Below are 17,678 nucleotides of genomic sequence, written 5' to 3' on the forward strand. Positions count from 1 at the left end.
AATTTCTACATTTATTAAAAAATATTCGATTCGGAACTGAATCGTATCGAAAATATGCATATACAATTCGTATCGTCCGTTACAAGACGATATGCACCGATACTACGGGTACCTGACAGGCAGGACGCAGGCCGACGTGGCGGGTCCTGTGGGCCCTGCGGGGTCAAGGTCTCTTCGAGAGGAAACAAACCGAGCTACTCACGTGTGACAAGTTGACGTGTTGGGCTGAACATCCGCCGCGTGTAACCAAACCCCCCAATAATGGATGAGAACGAGAGCTGTTTCTCTCTCTCTCTCTTCGGCACCTGCGCGTGACGGGGAATCTGTACGCGTCCGTGGGCCGCTTTCTCTTTTTCCCTTTTTTTTTTTTTCCTTTTAGGGCAATTATTAAATCGTTTTCCGGATCTTTGTCGAGATCCGGACGTGATCGTTCCCACGTGTGCCTCAGCCCGAATCGATCCGTTTTCATCTCGGGTTTGTAGTCCCCTCAAACCGGTTTCTTTCTTTTATACCATTTTGGGAAATCGAAAAAAATGCATCTGGTGATTTTTAGAATCTCCAATGATCCGGCAATGGACCTTCCGTGATCTTCAATGGAGGGGAAGATGGCGTGTGGGGGCGAGATCACTGTTTTCTACAAGTAGACAATTTTGTCCCTATTCTTTTACGATAATGACGGGTGTGGTGCCTCCGGTTTTGGACGTGGTTGGCTCATTAAGCATTCCATCAAATGCAGATGGCGTCCGTTACTATGCTCGATAAGTGCACTTCAATTTATCTTTTTATCGAAATGCCATCCGAATGAAGTCGACCTGTAATTTTTTTTTTCGTGAATCCTTTTTTTTGACAGAGAAAGCTGGGGTTAGGCCCTACCAGTTATACAACCATACCATTTCGGGTTCGAGCTTGCAACCTCCCTACCAGTTATACAATCATACCATTTTAGGTTCGAACTTGCAACGTCCCAACGCAAGGTGCCGTACACCACTGGCGGAGCCAGGGGTAGGCATGGTTGGGCGGTTGCCCACCCCAGAATTAGAAACCGAAAAAAAAAAAATTTCTTCTGATGATGTTAAAGAAAGAATATGCGTCCATGTGTGTTTTCTTCTGACGATGGTAGTGCTAATCTTTTCCCTTAATTTTTTTCACCTTATTGAATTGTGTACAAACCGCAGAAGAGACGGGTTATTAGTTTGTGGGAGTTGGAGTTCTCTCTTGTGAATATTCATCAAAGATCTGTGTTTTTCCCCAGCTTCTTCTTTTATCATTTGTTCTTTGTGAAACCGTGTAACCTACGTTTATGGGGAACCTAGCTCCACTCATCCCTATATGATCCTCTGTGGTCATAACTCCCTCTGGGATCTCATTGGTACTAAGTTTTGATCAATCTGGCCCTATCGATGGGTTTAGCACGGTTGATTTAATAGAAATCAATCTTTTGGTAGTGTTCTTTAACAAAAAAAAAATATGATTTTCAATTTATTTTGACTATTATTTAACAAAAAAAACCATGTTTTTATTAATGGTTATTGATTTTTGAATCAGCAAAAAATCCTTCACATAAGTCGGATTTTGTCTATTCAAATGCCTATCTTCACTAAATGGATGATGTAGATCACATACACAGGGTCAAATTTGATGAAAACAACTTGCATCAGTGAGGTCCTAATGACAGGAATGGTGATATGGATGACTGGAACCTAAATGTGGTTATGGGTGCCATGCAAAACACTATGTTTGCTTGACTAAATGGAGGAAAAGAGGGATTGAAGGTGTGTTGTTATAGCCTGGCCACGGGCAGGCGGATGCCATGAAGGCCCTCAGAATGATGAAACCAGATGGTACCATTAACTTGATGGCTATTTCCTTCTCCGGCCAGGGAGGGCGCTTCTAGAAGAGCATGTCATATCTAACACGCACAACCAAAATTTCTTCTGTCGATGGGTGGGCGAAAAAATTCTAGCTCCGCCACTGGTCCAAATAAATGAACATGAATCCAAACTGGGTTTCTCATTTGTAATTTTGTAAACTCTTTTTTTTTTTAGTATCTCATAAACAGGTAGGGGTCTGCCTAACCCCAGTTTTTTTATGTTGAGCAAAAAATAGTTACCCATGAATGTCACTCCCTGCATAAGCCAAAGCGCAGTGACTCTTAGTAGTAAGAGATAAGCCCTTGGAGTCTTACATCGACTAGACAATGACTGTAAGTACAACAGGCAGAGGCAATGTGATTGCTGGCAGGTTATACGTTTCCCCCAGGAACATGCATTGTAGCTACAATGCATGTTCTTGGGTCCCTACCAAGCACTGCGTGGCGCTTAGTGGGTTGTACGGGCATCGTCGTACATTCTGCAGGCTGATGTACGGCTCTCTGTACGCTCCACTGAGCATGACACAACGCTCAGTGAGGACCTCGGAACATGCATTGTAGCTACAGTGTGTGTTCCGGGGGTGCACACACAACACCCTCTCAACGCGATTAGGTCTATGATCCTGGTGTGACTTTTTTGAGTAAATAAGCCTTCTATATATTAAGTTAGAAGTTAGAAGACCAACTTGGGAAGTTAACCCGCAAGATCTGTTACTTTTCCTGATCTTTTTTTTTTATCAGCCAAACACCAAACAAAGTGGCTAACAGAAACAATCAACACAAGTCTGAAAGTGGGGATTGCAATCCCGAGATTTATGAAAATCTTGTGATAATATCGAGAGAAATTACCTGAAAGTTTGAAACTGCAATTTCTCACGAGATTTTCAAAATAGCGCAAGATTTATGAAAAAACATAAATACCATGATTTAAATGTGATATTTACGTTTTAAACGACTATTTATCATGAAAAAATGTGTATTTTTATTTTTAAATAATTTTCATTAATATTTTCTTATAAAAAATATATTTTAGATTTTTTAATTTATTTTTTTATTGCCGATATTTTTCCGAAAAAAAATGCGAGATTTATGAAAAATTTTTAATTTCTCTCGAGTTTTTGAAAAACGAAAAATTGCCATTTAAAACGTTTGTCACTATGGGTTGCACATACAACGCTTTTGACTGGTGGGATGCAACGGTCATTTTCGAGGTTTTTTTGGCACATCCGTCCCAGTAAGGACCAGCGGGCCCCACTCCAATGCTCGATGACAAGTACGTCATTTTCTGGCCATCGCGTCGTTTCTAGAGGGTAATTTCGTCATTTTCTACCGAAAGAGAAAAAACGGAGAGTGGGGGGGAGAGGGAGAGGGGTAGGGAAGGAAGCGCGTGTGCTGAGGAGAGGGATTCGTGCGAGGGTAGGTCAAACCAGGTGAATGACACGTGTACGTCGGGTTTCGTGTGAGAAGCCGACGTTAACAGCTGTCCTTATAACCGTCCCTACCTAACCGTTCAAGTACGATTCCCCGTATCTCTCTCTCTTTTTTGCCCTTTTTTTTCTGTTTCTCTCGGTACTGTCAAGAATCACTGCGCCACCGGCTCCGTACCGGTGGTATGCCAACTTCCAAGTCACCCCGATTACACCGACATGAAAGTTCAAAATTTAAAAAATATAACTGAATAGTAAAAGACGTTTGGGTGCTCGAGTAAACTTTTTTGAGACATCATGCCTGTCTGCGTTCAGCCAATCCCAACTCCGCATGCCTGATTAGAGATAGCGGTTCCAGGGAGCGGCGTGTACAGTTTTGAGAATGGTAAAATGACGAAAATGCCACACCATTTTAACCCTTCACATTAAAAATCTCTCTCTCTCTCCCTCTGTTGATTAGCTCAACCGGCCTGTATTCCGGCCACAAACGTTCTCTCTCTCTCCGTTGATTCAGCTCAACTGGTCGAACTGGTTGATTCAGCTCAACCAATCCGGCAGGTTGCTGCTGGAATACCGGTATTCCAACAATAATGAGAGAAAAATGCTCTCTCTCTCTCTCTCTCTGTTCATTCAGCTCAACATGTCCGGCCGATTGCAGACGATATACCGGCCAGTATAGAACCATTCTGGCCACTTTGAATCAACTCACTCATTTTTTTATGTGAAGGGGTAAAAATGGAGAGGCATTGTTTTCGTTTTTTATATTTCAAAACTGTACACGTGGTAAGCTGGTATAGGCCAGGGCATATACAGGCTCCCCTCCTGATTAGATGGGTCAACTCAAAGAGTTCAAAGTTTGATATCTAAGCTGTGCATTCTTTGCGGTAACAGCCTTGCCGGTGGATAAGGGTGTGTTTGACGTGCGTGAATAGAAGGCGCTCAGTGGTCACACCAAATCCCCGTCCGTGCTTCTTGCTTTTGAGTGGGCACATAGATGCATGTGGGCCAGCGCTAGGTGTGTCCCACGAATGAGGATGCAAACGCCCCTAAAGAGCTGCGGCCGGACTTTAATCACCGTCTGCATGATGTACCAAGTGTGGGCCTCATCGCATATGCACGCTCACTCAAATGAGGGATGCACAGACACAATATTGGTGCTTACTGTGGATGCCAAAGCGTCTGTGACTGCTCCATGGCCCCCCATAAAACAGTGGTGGACAGACACTCCCAAACAAACAAAAAAAAATGCCATTTTTGGGGCATGACAGACTGTCCTGTTTGTAGAAGAGTGTGAACATGATTAACAGTCAATCAAAACAAAACAAAAACAGAGAGCAAGCATATCATGTTCCGCATTACACCAAAATTCAGACGAAGGCAAACAGACAAACATTTGCATAGAACACAATAAAAACAACAAGAACATGTTTAGAAAATTCGAGGCTAAGGCATACGAAAGTACTCTTCTTAAAAAAGATTCGCCCTCACATACAATGCAAACAAGGTCCGGCGTCCTTCCCTCAGGATACAATAGCTTCGACGATCAAAACCGGTGCACTCCGACGAATCGTCCTTCGAAGACAACCTTTATGAACTGATGTTACAGAAAACCCTTTTCAGGATAACTCAAGAGAGAGAGAGAAAACGAAAGCAACAAAGAGAGAAAATGCAGAGCCTTCTTCATAACCTCAGAATTATGCGTACAACACACTCGTAACCCCAACCCTTACCACGTTTTATAACTTACGAACAGTTACAAAACATGGAAGAGACCCGTTACGAAATCCGAGACGCCAAGACCCATTAAGATATGACCTTAAAGGATCAATTACCCGAACCCAAACCTGGCTTGGTACGGCACGGTGGGCAGGCACGCGTGTGTATGTATGGTAGTCATCACATCCTCTTGTTCTTACAAACAAGTGTAAGACTTTACATGTAGTTTATAAAGCCTACAACAAACTCAAACCTCTTCAATATGGGATTATTCCACGTCATCAAGTCCAACCTTTTTCCAAAAAAAAAAAACAGCTCATGTTTTTTATATTTGAATTCCCTCTTACCTCCTCTTCTTACACCCAACAAACATCCCCGCATGTTCTGTCCCACATGTATCTGTGATTCAAACTCGACTTTACAGGACTTAATTTCCAGTATAACAAGTGTATAATAAATAAAAAACGACCAATCCAAAACTGAGACTTATGCGTTACCTGATCAATGTCACAAATCTCCTTCTGTTTTTTTTTTTTCACAGAAAAATCTGAGGTGTTAGGCAGAGTCCTACCAGTTATACAACCATATACCATTAGAGGTTTGAACTTGCAACGTCCCAAAACAAGGTGACGTGCATTAACTGCTCCTGCCAGACAAGCGGAGCCCTCCATTGATCACAAATCTCTCATCTAGAGAAAACCTCATCAAGGAAGATCACACGATCAATGTCAGGACATTGGAAAAAATCTTGAGAAATATCATATTCTGAATTAACAAAATATAATGTATTATAAAAATCTAATAAATATCTTGTGCTATCTATCCTATCACAACAAATGACAACATTTACAATCACATATAAAATTATAATATTTTCAACATGCAATTTTTTATTCAAACTTTTGAAATATGATCTACTACTACTATCGCACGACTGATTGACCTTAATAACTTTAGAATTTTACGTTTGACCGGCTGACCTATCACAAAATTACGTCTGCATATTGGTCATATGGCCGCTTGAGGCTATTTTTTTTTATATTATTTGACTCCAGTTGACTTACTCAAATGACATTTTAGCCATTAATTTCTAAATGACTGAATGCTTTTTTTTTTTTTAGTGGTATTACAGTTAAGGCCAAATAAGTAACTTTAGCAAGTTGAGCTGACTCTTTAAAATGACACTCTGTGACATTTCCTTCTTTCTTTTCTGAATGATGGAATGTGTTTTTTGTGGTTGTAATACAAATAAGGTTAAACCACTAACTTTAGCAAAGAAAGCGATACGTGGTTGTGATATAGTTTTCAATAACTTTAATGAGGAAAGTGATACAGGTGAACGTTCGAGCAATATGCTGAAAACAGACAGGCGCCTATTCGTAAAAGTTTTAAAATATAGGAGGGTTTAAATGTAATTTGGTCGTAAGCTAGGCAGTTGAACGTAATTTTACGTCATTTCATCATGCTCAAAAATTGAGGTTAGGAAGGTGGGTGAAAGGGATTGCGTGAGCGTAGGGAGCTGGCCGTTTGGGAGCGGCGGTGGCGTTCTCGTGGCAGGTTTGACAGGCTGGCATGACTGGGGAGTGTCAGTAATGATCCGCCCTCCGATTCGGAGACCGCCTTTGTCGTTTCTCTCTACCACATCCACCCTCTCTTCCGTGCGCCCCTTTCCAATCCTCCCTTTCTTTTTTTCTTTTTTTATTTACGTATCGTGTTATAAAAAAATCGATACGATATTAATTTGAATCGGTTGTTTTTAATAAATCTAACGGATACTTAGAATTATTTTTAATATGATTTTAATATTATTTTCTTGGTTTGAATACGTGTCACGTTCTGATTGACACGAAATATTTTTCATCTATTTTTTAAATCGATATCGGATGATTCACCTGAATCGTTGGCCAAACGATTCAGGGCCGATACCGATACCGACACGATACGTAAATAATTTTTTTTTTCCTTATAAGAGAGAGAGAGAGAGAGGTAGGTTCCGATTCCGATAAGAAGATCGCTCACGAAAATGCTCTCCAGCCTGGCCTAGTCAAAACCCACCACCCCGCATCTCTCCACATGACGACGCGTGTCCCATCGACAGTTACTCTCAAGCAACCGTACCCCAGACCGCTACCGGTTACCCCTTCCTCTTTCTCCCGCTAACAGTTAGTCTCAGTCCTTATTTAAACCCTTCCTCCTCCTCCTCCTCCTCCTCCTCCTCGCTCCCCTAATGAAAATCTGTCATACCCAAAACTCTCTTCTTTTCTTCGTCTCTATTTTTAAGAAGAAAAACTAGAAACAGAAGGTGTGATATGGCAGCAGCAGGAGCAGGGATGTGGAGCGGGAGGAAGGAAGCGGATCGGATCAAGGGGCCGTGGAGCCCCGAGGAGGACGAGGCGCTGCAGAGGCTGGTGGAGAAGCACGGGGCCAGGAACTGGTCCCTGATCAGCAGGTCCATACCCGGGAGGTCCGGGAAGTCGTGCAGGCTGAGGTGGTGCAACCAGTTATCACCTCAGGTGGAGCACCGGGCCTTCACCCCGGAGGAGGACGCCACCATCATCCAAGCCCACGCCCAGTACGGCAACAAGTGGGCCACCATCTCCCGCCTCCTCTCCGGCCGCACCGACAACGCCATCAAGAACCACTGGAACTCCACCCTCAAGCGCAAGTGCTCCGCCGACCCCTCCTCCTCCGCCGGCGCCTCCCCGCCCCCCGCCAAGCGCTCCAATAGCTCCGGCGGCGGTGGTGGTTCCGGTTCCGCCTCCGCAGGGATCCTCTGCCTCAGCCCCGTAAGCCCATCGCGCTCCGACGTGAGCGACTCGAGCCTGCCAGTGCTGCCACTCGCCGCTCCTCCTCCTCCTCTGCCGCCGCCTCCGCCGCCAGCACACGTCTTCCGGCCGGTTCCGCAGCCGGCAATGCTCCATCTTGAGGAGGCGAGCTCGACGAATGATCCTCCCACCTCGCTCAGCCTCTCCCTCCCCGGTGCCCAGCTGGATTCCGGCGATTCACCCTCTGCCGGATCGTCTCTCCCAGCCCACCAGCCGCTCCCCGTTGCTCTCTGTCCGTTCGGCGGCGATCTCTCAATGTTCGCCGCGGTGGCGGAGAAGCCCTTCTCATTCGGCTCGGAGTTCTTGGCGTTGATGCAGGAGATGATCGCGAAGGAGGTGCAGAAGTACATGTCGGTGGTTCAGATGAACGGAGGCGCGTTCGATCCGGCGGGGTTTGGGGTGAGGAACGCCGCCGTGAAGAGGATCGGCGTCAGCAAGCTAGAGTAGGATGAGGAACGAATAAAGTTCGGGATCTTTTTTTTTTTTCCTTCTCTCTCGTTTTATCGGTGGTAAGAGTTGTTCTGTACAAAGGTGGTGGTGGAGTAGAGGGCGGAAGAGCGAGAAGATGAGGGGAGGGGTTGGAGACGCACGAATCGAGAATTTTCCGATGTGGGTCGGCCGGAAGACGTCGGAGTTTGAGAATAGATCGGGAATCAGAGCGACCATCATCACGCTCGAGTGATGTTTTTTCATTTTCTTCTTTTTTTCCCTTTTTTCTTTTTAATCTTTCTGATAAGAGGAACAAAAAAACCTGGCTCTTCGTGGCTGTCCAAAGGTGAAAAGATGGAATTTTTCCGAGCAAGAAATCCTAATGAGGAAAAAAAAAACAAAATTGGTATATGATCAACAGATGATACTTCCCACGATGGTTAAATTCTAATGTTTTTCTCTTAACAAATCATTAAGAAAATGGTAGAACTAAGAGAGAACTTAGATCGGTGTGTGAAACTCAAGTGATTCTTTTTCGTTTTCAACTCATTCAGAACTGGTATTCGATAAGGAGAATGAGTGCTCTTGATTATGAAGTTCAGAGCATAAGAAAAATAATAAAAGATGTGCTGTCAGTACCTGCTCCTTAAATCTTTATTATTTTTCTGTTTTGAATCGGTTTGTTCTGTTAGTCATCAAAACCGGAATTAACAACAGCACCAAATTGGTGGTGTTATCAGAAAAAAAAAAAGATCAGGCAGGAAAAGAAGGTAATTATTTCACCAAATTGCATGCAAAATTTTGTTCTTGGTGTTTGTTGGTTACTTTCAAAATGGTGGATCGGTGTTTCTCTTGAAAAGACCAAAAATTCGTGTCTTTGCTCTATATGGGGAGCAGAGCTTGGTAGCTTCTCTGCACCGTTGATTTAGCAGAACCGACGGTGGATTGTGGGGCTCATGAATATATAATAAAAAATTTTTTTGAAAGGCAAGCTGGGGTTAGGCAGACCCCTACCAAGCTGCGGCTCATGAATATAAATTTGATCGTTTGCTTTGGTTCAAGGCAGTGAAGTCACATAATCAGTCGTCTGATGTGAAATAGCAGAACGTTAGATGGTGTTGGTGGCCGTTGTATTGTTCTGCTAGGAGGATCGTCTTTTAGTATATTATTTTATTACTTTATGCAATCCTTATCTGAAACCTAATGTTATATGGAGGGACTCCACCTACCAAGGTATTCAATTATGTTAAAAACCATGGATTTTTAAAAGTGATATGTCCTCAATTTGGTGGTCATCAAAGATGAAAGGGACGTTTAAGGCTACCACCACTCAACATTGAGTTTGGAAGTTGGGCATAAATAACACATTGGAATAACTTAGGTTTGACCCAAATCAAATATCATGAAATTGGGAACGGACTGTTTGATGGGCAGTCTTGTTTCAAATCCCACGGGCGTCACCTCCCTGCCTAAGCCGAAGCTTTGCCACTCGGTCTGCTCCTGGAGCGGTTTCTCTGAGTATAAATAAATAAATAAATAAACTTCTTTCTTTTTTTTGGCTAAAGCAAGGGAAAAACCCGTTTATCACCCACCAGGTATTGGCAAACCTTGGTTGGTTGGTCCCCTTGCATTTCGATCTTGCAGCAAGGGATGCTTCTTTTGGGTTTAGTGGCATCTGATCAACTTAGTGACATTCATAAGTTGCCCTACCAGATGAGCTGACAACTTGGTATGATTGGTCAGTTCCGTCCAGCTTGAATGAGCTATTTTTAGCTAGTATGGGAGTAAAGGTGGAAACTGTAGCTGCAGTTTCTTCTCCTTTTCAGTGAGGCTGAAGAATGAACAGGTCACTTTTTTGGACAGAGGCATTGATGATACTGCTAAAAAAAAGTAGGGAGGGTTAGGATATTCTCCAAAACGGTGTGTCTCTGCACGAGCTAAATATCACCAAACCCTCATTGTAAAAAAAAAGATTTCTTTTTTCCTTTTTCACTTGTTCAGCTGTGTGGCTAGCTATGTGAATTCACTCTATCTATGGTGCTAGTGCAGTCCACGACACAATCAGCTTTTTGTTGCTTTTGATTGATGAACCAGTTGGAGAAGTGAGGAGTGATGGGTATGGGAGGACCATTTAAGGGGCGTTTGCTCTGCCTTTTCCTTTTCTGCTGAAAGTGTGTGTGTGTGACGCACACCCGTCCGTCGATGCATTTCTGCGGAAAAGTCTCAGTTTTTGTGACATGCAAACGCCCCCCCTTAGGGTAGCTGCCATGGTCAGTCAATTGGGTTCTATTGAATATTCAAGTAATGATTGTTGGGTATGGACTATGGACCAGTCTGGTGCAGTAATCAAATCTCCACTTTGTTTTAAGGTTACCCATTCAATTGGCAAGTTATAGCTCTTAAGTTGGCACTGTAAGGCAACTGCATTTCTATCCTATCACACTAAGAGTCAAGTAATGTAAGACAATCATGTTTCCTACAAATCCATGTTGGGTATGGGGAACCCCTATCTGCATCGTGTGTTGGTGAGGTGTCACTTGGCAATTTTTTGTGCTGCCACGTGTCTTACGCACAACGTCTGTAATTATAACCTAACAAAGTCTTGGGGAAAGCATTGTGTTTGTTTGTTTTTTGGGCTCTGTTTTGTTGCAATGATTGGTGCAATGCTTTTCAAGGTTTTGGCAAAGCTGATGGCACAGGGCATTTGAGTTTACCACTTGCAAGGGGAACCCAATAAGCACACAGGCCTACCATTGCCGATCTCATGATTTGCACTCATGTTGATGGCCTACACATGATTGTTTTTTTGTGCTGGTGGGGGATTGTAATGTAAAGTATGAAGGATGGAATAGACAAAAAGAGTTAAAATGATGTACCGAGATTTCTTTCATTTCCAAAGCAGATGCAGATTAGGAAGAAGCACCTGAATTCATAATTTTCCGGTTGTAGGCATATTTCTACCAGCATTTTAGGAAAAAGGTTAGGTCGCATTGTCATAATCTAGGGGTCTCAAGTTCAAATCCCACTCATAAAAGGTTATCCCCAAGCTCTTTTCTCTTTTGCATAAGCAAGATGGGACAACCCGGTGGGTTCGACTCCAAGAATCCTCGGTTATGATAGTGTGACCTAACCAGACAACTATGGCATTCGGCCCCTGTTATCCCATGGCTTGCCTATCGAAAACTTCGATGTATGACATTGAAGCCTATACTCTTAAGGAAGAGAAGGAGAAAGAGAAACATGGAAGACCAATTTTGTGTTGGTGTGTGTGGTCATTATCCATACATCTCGGCATATCCATGGACAGGGACCGTTCGTGGATATGCTTGGGCAGTTTTGAAAACCATTTTTCAAATGAAACCTTTATCTTTAACTGTTTTGCTTTTGCTCATTCCAACAATCTCTCATTGAACTTATCTGCAAAAGCTGAGCCAAAGGGAAATCGAGAGATGCAATCTATAAATTAAGACATGCTCAACAGTCGTGTGTGAGTGAAAACACAAAGTAAGACTCTCGAAGCAAACCTTCAAAACTCAAATCTATCTTCTTCTCTTTCTGGACCTGCTCTCTCTTCTGTTGCGTGATTCTAGAGGATACGATATTAGAGCTCCTGTTGCGCCATCCAACAGTGGTATCAAAGCAGGTTGAGATCTTTGGAGTCTGTCGCATCCTCCTTCTTCTTCTACCTATCGAAATCTGCAAGGAAAAGCGTGACAGGTTAGTCAGGCTTCAAGAAGCCCTCTATTTTCTGTGACTACAATCTGCAAAGACATAGGTTTTGTTTTATTTTGTACCTGCTTGAATGCATTTTTGCTTGAGGAAATCTAAATGTTGAGACTCTTCTGTGTTGCGCCTATATATCTGAAAGCATGCATTAGTAATCATACCTGTGGTGAGTAGTCTTTTCTTTTTCTGTATCTGTAGCAACCTACAGTAAGAATACAAGTTTAAAAAAAAAAGGGAAACAATCTTCTGTTGGTCTGTCGCCAGAATATTTTTTTTGGCGACCGCTGCTACTTTATCAATGGCCCCGGTCTTTGACTGACTTTTTATTGTTCTCCCTCTTTCTCCTTGCCTGGAACTGTGACCGATAGGGAAGATATCCACCGGCGTCCCTGAAAAGGTAAACAAAACAAACAGAATACCGAAAAAACTCATCTGAGAAAACTCAAAAAAAAGGACAATACCGGAAGTCGATCGACTGATTACTATTTTGGCTTGGGTTTTTTCCCAGAGATAGATCTGAGCCAGGAGTACCGACCCAAACACTCGGCGGGACTTCCTGTCGAAACTCCTGGCCGAAAACTCGACAGCGGAGTTCATCTTCTCCGGCGAACGTTCGAGAGAAGAGAGAGAAACGAAACCGAAAAATAAAATTTTCAGTCGACTTTAGGGTATTTATACCCTATGGTGCAAAAAGACCATATTGTCCTTCTATTTTGCGGGTTATTTAAAAACACACTTATAATCTTTAAAAATTTAACCCGCATACCTTTTTTTTGAAAATTGCTAAAAGAGGTTTGCGTGCTATGAAATTTCTTGAAAATTTATGTTTTTCTCTGAAATTCCATTCTGAAGCCCTAGAAGGTTTAAATTTTTTCAGAAATAGGGTTTTCTGTTTTAGTCTTAATATATCTTCATAATTTCGGCTAAAGACCTCTTATTTTTATTTATTGATTCTTATTTTCTCAGTGTAACATTTATAGGCTGAAACTGATTCCTATTTTACTATTTCTTTTCTTAATAAAAAATAAAATAAATAAATTGTTATAAATTAAAATAAAATATATATAACTAAAAAGGATGACGAGCCGTGTGTGTGCCTCTAAACTTGCCAAAACTGATAAGTTAAATGGAACAAACTTTTTAATCTGGAAAAGGAGAATACCTTTGACCCTTACACTTGAGGGATTGGAATATGTACTACACAAACAAATAGAAAATCTCAGAGAAAAATGGTCAAAGGAGGAGAAAAAAATATGAAAAGTACCTAAGAGATGATCTTATGGCTAGAACAATTATGATAACATATATGGATGATGACCTGATTAGAGTCTTTGAAAACTATAAAACAGTTAATGAAGTGTTGGAAGCAATTGGGTCTAAATATGACACTACATCTGAAGTACATGTTCAACTTCTATTAGAACAATACAACTCATATAAGATGAAAAAGTCAGACAATGTAGTAGATCATGTAAACCGTATGCTGGTCATAGCAAAAGACTTAGCAATAGCTAGAAACGTGATACCTGACAGGATGCAAATCTCAACAATTTTCAATAGTCTGACTGTATCTTTGATAATGGTAACCACAACACTTAGGCTGAATACTAAAAGTTTAAACCTTAATGAGTTACCTATCCAACTGGCGATAGAACAAGAACACATGGTCAAGGGCAAAAAGTCAGAACTCATGATAGCCCAAGATGTCCCGTCCAACAATCAAGTACCCTTTAAAAGAAAAAACAATAACTTTAAAAGAAAAGAGAACAATAGGTTCAATAAAGGATAAGAAACCAACTTTAGAAAAGCCTTAGAGAAATGGACCTCAAGTAATTCAAATGTAGAAAAATGACACACATCCAGAGGAACTGCAGAACAAAGACCTTCAACATGAGCAATGGATAACATGGGAAGCAGACCAACAAAAGAAGACCTGATAATAAATAAGTTATCTGCGTGGTGTCTGAATGACTCTTTGCAAACGAGAAACTCTCAGGATGGTGGGTTGATTCTGGAGCAACCCGACACATATCCAAGACCACAAATGAATATGTAAACATGAAAGAACTAGGTTCAGGAGAACACAAGGTGTACATGAGAAATAACACTTACTGCAATGTATGTGGAATTAGGTCTATAGACTTAATGTAGGTGGAACAAGTGTTCTTCTTAATGAAGTTTTTTATATACCCTCAGTGAGGAGGAACTTAGTATTTGTCCTGGCATTGATTGAAAAAGGGTTTGAACTTAGATTCATTCCTGGGAAAGTCACAATAGGAAAACATAGTAGAGTCCTATTTGAAGGAACATTTGTCAAAGAACATTGTATGTTTAAGCTTTGTGATAATAACAAATCAGTTTATGCTTATATTGATTGTACATTTAACATTGATGTAAATGCATGGCATAAAAAACTTGGACATATAAGCATAAAGAAAATGAAAAATTTAGCACAACAAGGAATAATTCCTACATTCAATGAATCACACTTTGAAAAATGTGAAACTTGTATATATGGAAAGATGGCTAGGAAACCCCTTTCACTAAATATTGTACGTGCTAAAGAATTATTAGAAATAATTCATACTAATATTTGTGGACCATTCAGAGTCCAAACTCATAGCGAAATGTTATATTTTATAACATTTATTAGTGATGCCTCAAGATATGATTACTTGTACCTGATTAAACATAAGTCAGAAGCTCTTGAGAAATTTAAAGAATTTAAAAGTGAAGTTGAAAGACAACTTGAAAGATATATTAAAATAATTAAATCAGACAGGGGAGGTGAATACACCTCGAATGAGTTCTATGAATTCTGTAAAGATTTTGGCATTAACAGGCAAAGAACCATGCCAAGAACACCATAACAAAATGGTGTTGCAGAGAGGTGCAATAAAACCCTCTAGTACATGGTTAGGACCATGTTGGCAGGAGCACAATTACCCAAAGTTTTTTGGGGTGAAGATGTAAATACAACAATGTATACCCTGAATAGAGAGTCTTGCAAAGCTGTCCCAATAACTTTGTATGAAAGATGGACTGGTATGAAACCAGATTTGAGCCATCTCAGAAGATGGGGATCTATAACACATGCTAAGATTTTGGATCCAACTATGGATAAGTTAGACAATAGATCTGTTAGAGGTGTTTTTATCGGATATTCTAAAGAATCAAAAGGCTACAGATTATACCACGAAAGGTTGAGACTGATTGAGAGTAGAGATGTTGAGTTCCTAGAAGGACTCAACAATAAATCCAGTGATCCTATTGAGGATCCCTTTGATTTACTGGATGATATCGATGATCAAGATAAACAGTTTGGCAATGAACCAACTATGGATCAGTCAGGCAATGAACCAACTGATCCAAGCTCTTCTACTTCTCAAAATTTAAATGGTCATAAGGGGATTAGAGTTCCTCCATCCTATCTGGATGATTATTATATGTATCTAACTAAAGAGTTATGTTATTCAGTAGATATAGATGAAATGACTGACAATCTATTATATTTTGATGCTATTAAATCACATGAAGCATCAGAATGAAAAATGAATATGGATGAAGAAATAAAATCCATTAAAAAGAATCAAGTCTGGCAATTAATTGATCTTCCTGAAGGAAGGAAACCAGTTGTTTGTAAATGGGTTCTTAAAAAGAAGTACTAGGCTGATGGATCAATAGACAAATTCAAATCAAGACTGGTAGCCAAAGGTTTTCCCAAAGAGAAGGTATTGATTACACTGAAACCTACTCACCAGTTGCTAAATTTGCATTCATCAGGATAATATTATCCATAGCAACTCATTATGATATGAATGTATGGAAGATGGATGTAAAAATTGTCTTTTTGAATGGTGACTTAAAAGAAATCATTTATATGTTTCGGCCAGAGGGATATGTCACAGATAGTGGCAAAGTATACAAGTTGAAAAAATCTTTGTACGAACTTAAGCAGTCACCAAGACATTGGTATTTGGCTTTTCATAAAGCAATAACTAAGATTGGATATGAAGCCAATCAATTAGACCACTGTGTATTTGTCTGGAAAAGTGGGAGTCACTTTTACATTTTATCTCTTTATGTTGATGATATATTGTTGACTGAAAATGATAATGATATGATAGTCAACATAAAGAGTTGGTTGTATACCAACTTCGAAATGAAAGATATGAGTGAAGCCTCATACGTTCTGAGAATTAAAATTATCATAAATTGAGAATAAAAAATTCTCAGTTTGAGTCAAGAAAGATATATTGACTATATTTTGAAGAAATATAGAATGCATGACTCGAAACCCATTGAGACTCCTGTTGCTAAAGGAGTGAACTTAAGTAAAAGTGATTGTCTAGGAGAAAACCAACAAATATTAGATGTGCCTTATGCTCAAGCCGTTGGAAGCTTAATGTACGTTATGCTCTGTACAAGACCTGATATAAGTTTTGTAGTAGGTCTTGTTAGCAGATATTAAAGTAATCTTGGTTGGCCTCACTGATAGGCTGACAAAAGAATTTTTCGATATTTGAAAGGCTCAAAAGGATTACAGTTGAGCTTTCAATCTGATAAACTTAATTTGATCGGGTATTCAGATGTGAACTTTATAGGGTGCAAAGATGACAACAAGTCTACCTCTGGCTATATCTTTCTGTTTGGAGGAGGTGCAGTAGCCTGGTCATGTAAAAAGCAAGGTTTTATTGTCTTGCATACTCAGGAAACTGAGTATATTGCATGTAATGCAGCCACAACCTTTGCAGTGTGAATTAGAAGGTTCATCTATGATTTGAAACTAGATCTAGTATTTGAACCTCTACACATTTTTTGTGATAACCATGCTGGCATCTCTATGATGAAGAGTGTAGCAGATAGCTCTAAGAGTAAGCATATAATGGTAAAATACCACTATATACATGATATGATTGAACAAAATAAGATAACTGTTGATTATCTATCATCGTCAGACATGGTAGCAGATCCTCTCACTAAAGGGATCCCTGAGGATCTGCTTACAAAACATGTGGCACATGTGAGATTAAGATACTTGTGATTACGAGGCAAATCCTTATAGAAAATTTGTAATCAGTGCATGAGAAGCCCACAATAGTGGAAGCAAGGGAGGCAGATTTATGGTCAAGTGGGAGATGTTGGGTTGTGTGGCCATTATCCGCACATCTCGGCATATCCACGAACAAGGCTCGTTCGTGGATATGCTTGGGCAGTTTTGAAAACCGTTTTTCAAATGAAACCTTTATCTCTAACTGTTTTGCTTGTGCCCATTCCAATAATCTCTCGTTGAGCTTATCTGCAAAAGTTGAACCAAAGAAAAACCGAGAGATGCAATCTATAAATTGAGACATGCTCAGCAGTCGTGTGTGAGTGAAAACACAAAGTAAGACTCTTGAAGCAAACCTTCAAAACTCAAATCTATCTTCTTCTCCTTCTGGACCTGCTCTCTCTTCTGCTGCGTGATTCTGGAGGATACGATATCAGACTTCCTGCTGCGCCATCCAACATTTTGTTTATCAATAACGTAATAAATCAATAATTGATTTGTGTTTGCCCTCATTTTCTAACTTCTGATGACCAACTTTGGGTATTAGAAGTTTCAAGTCTTAGGGTAGGTCCAATTCTTGTGGGCATCGTCCCTCTGGGCAAGCCAATGCGTAGCATAGGCCTCGGGGGGCAGGG

At 40.8% G+C, this 17,678-nt stretch overlaps 1 pseudogene across 1 annotated transcript; it reads left to right on the top strand.

The window, feature by feature from the left end:
- The first annotated feature begins 7,235 nt into the window (after positions 1-7,235).
- LOC149847737 (transcription factor MYB44 pseudogene) lies at positions 7,236-8,701 on the top strand (annotated as a pseudogene). The gene has a single exon (XR_016432430.1). The product of XR_016432430.1 is annotated as a transcription factor MYB44 pseudogene (transcript).
- The last annotated feature ends 8,977 nt before the right edge of the window (positions 8,702-17,678 follow it).

Source organism: Nuphar pumila, chromosome 1 (genome assembly GCF_984573655.1).
Source record: "Nuphar pumila chromosome 1, dmNupPumi1.hap1.1, whole genome shotgun sequence".
Lineage (NCBI taxonomy): Eukaryota > Viridiplantae > Streptophyta > Magnoliopsida > Nymphaeales > Nymphaeaceae > Nuphar > Nuphar pumila.